Source organism: Alligator sinensis, unplaced genomic scaffold (genome assembly GCF_000455745.1).
Source record: "Alligator sinensis unplaced genomic scaffold, ASM45574v1 scaffold1245_1, whole genome shotgun sequence".
Classification (NCBI taxonomy): Eukaryota; Metazoa; Chordata; order Crocodylia; family Alligatoridae; genus Alligator; species Alligator sinensis.
The window spans coordinates 167,034-174,413 of record NW_005843077.1 but is presented as its reverse complement, the minus strand read 5'-3'; the positions used below and the strand labels follow the sequence as shown (position 1 = coordinate 174,413).

At 48.3% G+C, this 7,380-nt stretch overlaps 1 protein-coding gene across 2 annotated transcripts in view; it reads left to right on the top strand.

Annotated features, from left to right (window-relative positions):
- The first annotated feature begins 4,062 nt into the window (after positions 1 to 4,062).
- The window catches only part of LOC112548290 (CD209 antigen-like protein E), a 19,886-nt gene continuing 16,568 nt past the window's right edge, over positions 4,063 to 7,380 (top strand). The window contains exons 1-2 of one of the 2 annotated variants that reach the window (XM_025193609.1): positions 4,070 to 4,161; positions 6,443 to 6,484. The gene's annotated coding sequence lies outside the window, so the exon portion shown is untranslated. Of the gene's footprint in view, positions 4,162 to 6,442; positions 6,485 to 7,380 lie in introns of both variants that reach the window. The other variant, XM_025193610.1, reaches the window with a different exon arrangement.

The window sequence follows — 7,380 nt, the reverse complement described above, 5'->3', positions numbered from 1 at the left end:
CACTTAATTTGAGTGGTTTCCAGACAGCTGCCTTACTGCAAATGGCTCACCGTCACATGTATTCAGCCCCACATTTAAAAATGGTCATGGGACACTTTATCTAAATCTCCTTTGATGAGGTTTAGATAAAGTGCGCCCGTGATCATTTTAAAACATGTGGAGGCTTAATACATTTGATGGTGAGGTGACGCTGGAGCATTCTAGTTAGAACATGAACAAGCATGTGTATAGGCAGCCATTGCTCACATGTGGAAAGGGGACAGCAGCTGCAGCTGATACTTGTAAATCAGGGGCAGACAATTATTTCAGGTGGAGGGCCACTTAACGAGTTTTGGTGAGGTGTTGAGAGCCACAAGGGTAGGCCCACCCCTTGGCAGGTGCCTCACCCCCTGGTTGCCATCTTGTGACCGAAAGTCCTGCTCCCTAACCCCTGACCATTGCTGCTGGGAGTCTGTCCGCTTGCCAAGGAAGTATTCCTTTTGGGTTGGGGGGCTGTTTGCTTGTATATTATGTGTGGAGGGGTAGGGTTGTGTGTGTGGTTGGTGAAGTATGTGGCTGAGGGGATGTGTGGGTATGGTTCAAGTGAGGTGTGTGGGGGCATAGGAGGGATGTATGTGGGTGGGGGGTGTATGTGTGGATGTAGGATGTGTGTGTGGGTATGGCTGAGGTGTGGGACTTCCGGGTGTGTGTCTGTGGTTATGTTGCAGGTAGGGTGTGTTTGGGGTATCACATGGATGTGTATGGGACTGTTGGATGTGTGTGTGGACATAATGAGGGGGTAGGGTGCATGAGGGGGCATGTGTGGGGAGGTGTAGGCGTGTGTGTGTGTAAGATGTGGGTATATGTGTGTGGGGGGTCTGTGTGGTTGAGGTGTGGGGTGTGTTGGTGGGGTGTTTGTGTGTGTATGTTGTGTGTGGGTATGGTGGGGGTCAGGGTGTGGATGTATGTGTGGGATATGTATATTGAGGTGTGTGGTTGGGGTATGTGGGGCAGTATTGGGGGTGTGGGTATAGAGGGAGGTGGGTTATGTGAGGGGGTGTTGGTGCATGTGTGAGGTGTGGGTGAGTTGGGTGTGCACATGTGGGGGCTTCTCCCCTGCCTGCTCTTTGCAATGTGGCTGAGCCCAACCCTTTCGTGGATGGGGGTGGGGGGAAGGGGATTGGTGCTGTTTGTCTGGCTTGCCGCATGCTGCAAAGGGCAGGACAGCCGCTGCTGCCGCCAACAGCAACAAAAGCCCCTGCGAGAGGGGACAGGGGGACAGGGAGCGAAGCCTGGCATTAGCAGCTCTGTTAATCTCTTTCCCAGACCTGCCTGGCGGGGCTACACCAAGTGCATGCTGGCTGTTGCTGCTGCTCCCCCCTCCTGTCTGTCCCTGCCCACCTGTCAGGGCTGAGCAGCCGAGCAGCAGGTAGGGAAGGGAAGCTGCAGCATTAAGAGAGCAGTATGGGCTCTGCCTGCAACTCACTCTGGTTCTGCTCATGCAGGGCAGGGGAATGTGTGTGGATGGATGTGGGAGAGGAGGCATGAAGGAGCTCAGCTGCTCACAAAGCCCTGATGGGCGGGCAAGGACACACAAGAGTGGGGAGCAGCTGCAGGAGCAGTGTGCATTTGGTGTAGCCCTGCCGACCAGGCAGGTGAGAGAGAAGCAACAGCAGCAGGAGCCAGCCCAGGCTCATTTGTAGCCCCAGTGGGCAGGAGTGGGACAGAAACTAAGAGAGCTGGTGATGCCAGGCTCAACTCCCTGTCCCCCTTCCCCTCTCACAGGGGCTTCTGATGCTGCCAGTGGCAGCAGCTGCTTTCCTGCTCTTTCCTGAGTTGCTGGAGGCTGGGGGAGCCCAGCAGTTCCTTGGGCAATGGCAGCAGCAGGAGCCCTGCTTAGAAGCTGTGCTGCTGGTGAGAGAGGCTGGGAGCACAGCACACTCTGCCTTGGATGGGTCTCATCCCCAGGCAGAGCGGGCAGCTGCAGATGGGGCCAGATACAATTAGTTGGTGGGTGCCTGCCTGCGGGCCAGATCCAATCAGGAGGCAGGCTGGATCTGACCCACAAGCTGTATTTTATGTACCCCATTGTAAATCAATAAGGCCTGGCACTGTGTAAAGCCCTGGCCAACACCAACAAGTGAGATCAGCAGTGAAATGCACCAGGAAGCGTAGAAGGAGCTTTTATCTTGGAGATTTAGAGAAAACACCAAAATCTGCCCTGAAGTACAGCAGTGTAAATCAGGCATATCTTCACTAATCCCAGTGAAGTCAGTGCCAGCATGCACTGACATTTCTGCTGCTACAGGACTGATCCAGATCCACGTGCAGAGACCTATTTAAGATCATAAAACTCATCTGAGCTTAACTGTGCATGATCCAGGGCTTGCAGACCCTGCTCTTTCTAGAAGCAGAAATCCTGTGAAGCTGGAAATGTAGAGCTGGCAGTTCATGCGGTGCTTGGGCTGATTCCCATGGGATGCAGGGCAAGTCTCTTAGACTCCCTTATTGCTCCAGCTTTCATTCTGTACTTGTCCTTCTCTCCTATTTCTGGAACTCTCCTGTCTTGCTCTCTCACACTTATCTCCTCTGGCCCCTGGAGGCCACACCATTCATCCCCAGATGGCATTTCCCCCTGCCAGGGCCTGCCAGCTCCTACAAGCAGCATCTCCTGATCTTGCCTGCTCCATATCTACTAGGATTTTAGGGATTTAGGGGCTTTCTTATAGCTGTCATCTACAACAGAGGAGGCCCCTGCCCTATAGCCCTTAGGGCACCCTGACTCCCTGTTGGCCTAGCAGCTATCCTGTCTCCTTGCCCTGAACTGGCATTTAGTTCATGCCTGGACCATTCTCTGAGTTCTAGGAGAAGATGTCATCTGGGACTGGTTGGATCCATTACCATTTATACACTTCCTCATCTTGGCTACAAGAACAGGCACATGAAACCTAACCTAGTATTGAGGTCCTCCCCATGTTTTCTACTGTATTACTCAGAATCATTTGTTTTCTAACCTCACCCCCCAAAAAACAACCCTCCCCCCCACCCCCCCGCTCCTCCCCCACAAGTCTGTAGCTGTTCCCTTTGCAAACAGGTCTGAGTGAAACATGAGCTGTTATCTGACCTGGGCCTTGCAGAATGCTGCTGTTAAACCACAGTGCATTTGGCTGCCTCAGGGTGTTAACTTCAGCCTTATGTGGACCATTTATATAGCAGAGGTGGGAAGAATTGAAGCTTTGAGGTGAACAGTCATGTCATCTCCAGGCACTTGAAAACAACACCCATCTAAACTCTGGTCTCAGTGACACCCATACAATGAAATCTATCCTGGAGAGAGAAGTTAGAAGAGAATTGGGCCTGTACATGGGGAAAGAGAATGTCCAGGAAGTTCTTGACTGGGGGATAAACTTGAATGGGTGTATTTTGGAAATGACACCACTCTTCATGCTTCTGACTAAGAGCTGTTCACAAAGTAACAGGTAACTAGGAAATAGTTTCCTTTGGAGGCATGTTACACCAGTGAAACTTATCTGGAAATTGCCTCTGAAACATCTGCACTTGAGTGCTGGATTTGGTGAACTGTTTATCTGAACCAGTTTGGCAGTGTAATTCTTTTGCCAGGCACTGGCCAATGACCAACTTCCTAGAGTCCACTTATACTGATCAATTATCCGTTGGAAAATCACAACCTATGAATTCCAAACAAAGAGACCTATAGATTATGGGTGTGTAATGTGATATTCCACAAAGCTGGCAGAGCTGGCTTTTGTCCAGCAAAGCTGATTTATGAGTAGTATTTGCTGCCTGGTGGCTCTCTAGTAACAACACATCTATCACTGTGCAAATGGGTATTCCTGAAGCAAGTGTATACTGGTTCTGATTGTCAGAGCTGTGAACCCCCATGAGTGCCCAAATGGTTTGGCCCAAAGTGCTGTCACCCTCCCACAACATGGCACAGTCAGAGAGGCACATTTTTACTTTACAATTCCAAGTATTCCATTTCAGGAGGATGAGGTTGGATTGGTTAGTAATACAGTAACAAGCAAGTTAGCCATTTAGTCTCAGATAGTACCTTTGTTCCTTCTGTTCTGAAGTTTTTGTTTCACCTGCTACTTAGACATTTAAAATTTTTGTAGACCAGTTCCTTGGTGCTCATTCCTGGTGGGTTATAATACTGCAAAGGTAAGATCTTGCTATCATGGACTTTAGAGTGTAGAGTCTGCACACAAATCTGACCTTCATGGATGTTCAAGGGAGTTAGTATCTAGGTTATTTGATTTGGGCCAATTTAAAATGATACAGCATAACTTTCTAGAGGAAGATATCACACAAAGCTTCTGGGTAGGACTGTGTACTACATAAGCTGCCGGGAATATAAAGTCCTTTAATATAATTTTGTTTTGCTTGGACTAAACTTTACCAGCGAAGAATGTAAAGTTTATGTATATATAAAGAGCTAGCTTTAAATGAATTTTCCTGGGACCTAGAAGTAATCTAACCAAAGCATCACAGAACTCAGTATAGACTAATTTGCTCACTCTTGCCTCACGTTAAAGGGGCCTGAGCACCATACTTTCATAGTTGCTACTAGTTCCTGAGTGAGACGGATTACAACTAACTTGGCAGTATTGACATCTAACCTTTTTTACTGTAAACACTGCTCTTCAATCAGTACTACTGCAGTGACTGCTGCTTCAAGCCAAGAGTCCTATAAGCATTTGGGATAGAGACAGAAGTTACACATAGACTGGTATAAGTGATTGAAAACTGGTTCAAATCTGTAACACAACAGAACTTCAGTGTGCATTAATGGCTGAAACTGATTTAAGATAAACCTGGAGGGAAGCAGCATCAGATTTAACTGATTTAGGTTAAATCGGTTTATTGTACTTCTGCTCCAGATCCCCTCCAGATCCAAGTTAACTCAGCTCCACAGCATCCCAGGATGCTTTGCACCTTCCCCACAAATCCCTCCTCACAGGGTGGATGGGCTAGCCTTGCCCCAAGCTGTCTGCTTCAGCTGAGCAGGGGGGTATGCTCTAGCATCCCCCAGCTTCTGGCCTGGCCCACTGCAGGCACATGGCTGCATTTCTGTGAACAAAAGTGAATGTCTGTTCGTTCGCTCATTGGTTTAACTTACACAGCTTAGACTAACCTGAGAAGACTGAATCAATTTGGCCTCAGGCTTTTTGACACTTTGTACTTAGCCTTGGACATGAAACCCCTTTTGAGGCTGTTACTGCCTCTGAATCCACCCTACATCCACCAGTGCATCTACTGTTCCTATCTTGTCAAATTCCCAAGGTGTCTCTTATCATAGTATTGAACCTGTATGGGAAATATGGAAACATGTTGAGATCTGCCCAGGAAGACAAGCAATTCTGCATCTCACTTTCTGATTTGGTAGCTATATTCCATCTGTCTTTGATTTCTCTACCGGGATTTCATACACACTGTTTCTTTGGGAAAGTTGCAGTGAAGAAATCCATCTTACAATGTGGTCCTGAGACAGGAATAATTGAACCCTTCCTTTCCTTCCTTGGGAAGATTGATGAGCATGGGGCAGTTGAGGGTGTGTAGCCACACCCATCTTAGCTGTGCGGCACATGTGCAGTCAAGTCAGGAGAGCTGAATAAGCATGTGCCACATAGCCAAAAGGGTGCAGCCACATGCCCTTCACAATCCTACAAGCCCATGAGCCCTCTGAGATCCCTGGCATGTCAGTGCAGCTCCTGCAGGGATATCTATATGTGCCATGAGCTCACCAGCTGGACAGCGTGGGGTCTGGCCAAAGCCCCTGCTTTCACAGTTCCAAAGTGCCGGGAGTGAGCACCACCACCACCAGTCCTAATCTCTTTTCTCCTACTGCTGAATTCTGGGAGGGTGAAGAGAGGGGAAAGGGCCAACACTGGCAGCACTTAACCCTTGGATCCATTTTGAAAACAGCAGTACACTTGGCTGAAAAGGGTTAGGTATGACCCCAACGTGCTGAAACATTGCTATAAAAGTGGCTCCCAGGCCTGCCAAACTGATCCATAGGAAGAAAATTGGAGAAGGAAAAATGTCACTGAGAGCAAAATCTTTCTTAGGCCTCAAACAGCTCAGGTTGCATATTGGTACATTTTCTGCTGCATGATGGAGTTGATCAGTTTGTCAGTGTTCGCTTCTTAAAAGGTCAGAAGCAAACTATAAAGGAAATACAAATATTTTTTGAAGGTGTTGTCTCATACCACACAGGAAGCAACAGGCTTGTGGAGATTCATAGTGCAAAACAGAATCCTGCATCATCCCCAGAACACTGAGCAGGGGCTTTTTCGGTTTAAAATGGATAAGCTGTAAAATGCAGTATTCTTATGGTTCTTTCCAAAGTCAATTTCATTATGGAATTTGTGGTGTCGCTCTGTGAAGGCATGCATGCATGCTCACATGCTTGTGCTATTCAGCTATTTCTGTCACTTTGCAGGAAACTGGCTGTGGTCAGATATCAAGAGCACAACGTAATCAGGTGAGTACACACACAGCAGTTCACATGTCAAGAGAAGGAAGAGTACAGAAATCATCTAGGATGGACCTGAGTACTTCATAGATTTCATAGATTTCATAGACATTAGGGCTGGAAGGGACCTCAGAAGATCATTGAGTCTAGCCCTCCGCCCGAAGGGCAGGAAGTCAGCTGGGGGTCATAGGATCCCAGCAAGATAAGCATCCAATTTACTCTTGAAGGTGTTCAGTGTAGGTGCTTGAACCACCTCCGATGGCAGGCTGTTCCAGACCTTGGGGGCTTGGACAGTAAAGAAATTCTTCCTTATGTCCAGCCTGAAATGGCCTTGCAGTAGTTTATAACCGTTCGACCTTGTCATCCTTTGGGGCGCTCTGGTGAACAAACGTTCCCCCAGGTACCGGTGGTCACCCCGATAAACTTATAGGTGGCCATCAGATCACCCCTGAGCCTACGCTTTTCCAGGCTAAAGAGCCCCATGGCTCTCAGCCTGTTGTCATAAGGTCTGTTTTTCTGACCTCTGATCATTTGCGTGGCTCTTCTCTGGACTCTCTCAAGCTTCTCCACATCCTTTTTTAATTGTGGGGCCCAAAACTGGACGCAGTACTTCAGCTGCAGCCTGACCAAAGCCGAGTACAACAGGAGAATGACGTCCTGGGATTTGCTTGAGAAGCATCTATGGATACAAGCCAGCATTTTGGTCACTTTACTAGCTGCAGCATCACATTGCAGGCTCATGTTCATCTTGCGGTCGATGATGACCCCCAAGTCTCTTTCTTCCATAGTACTAGCCAGCATAGCACTGCCGAGCCTATAAGGATGCTGCAGGTTTTTCCTCCCAAGGTGGAGAACCTTGCATTTTTCAGTGTTAAACACCATCAGGTTCTCGTCTGCCCATTTGC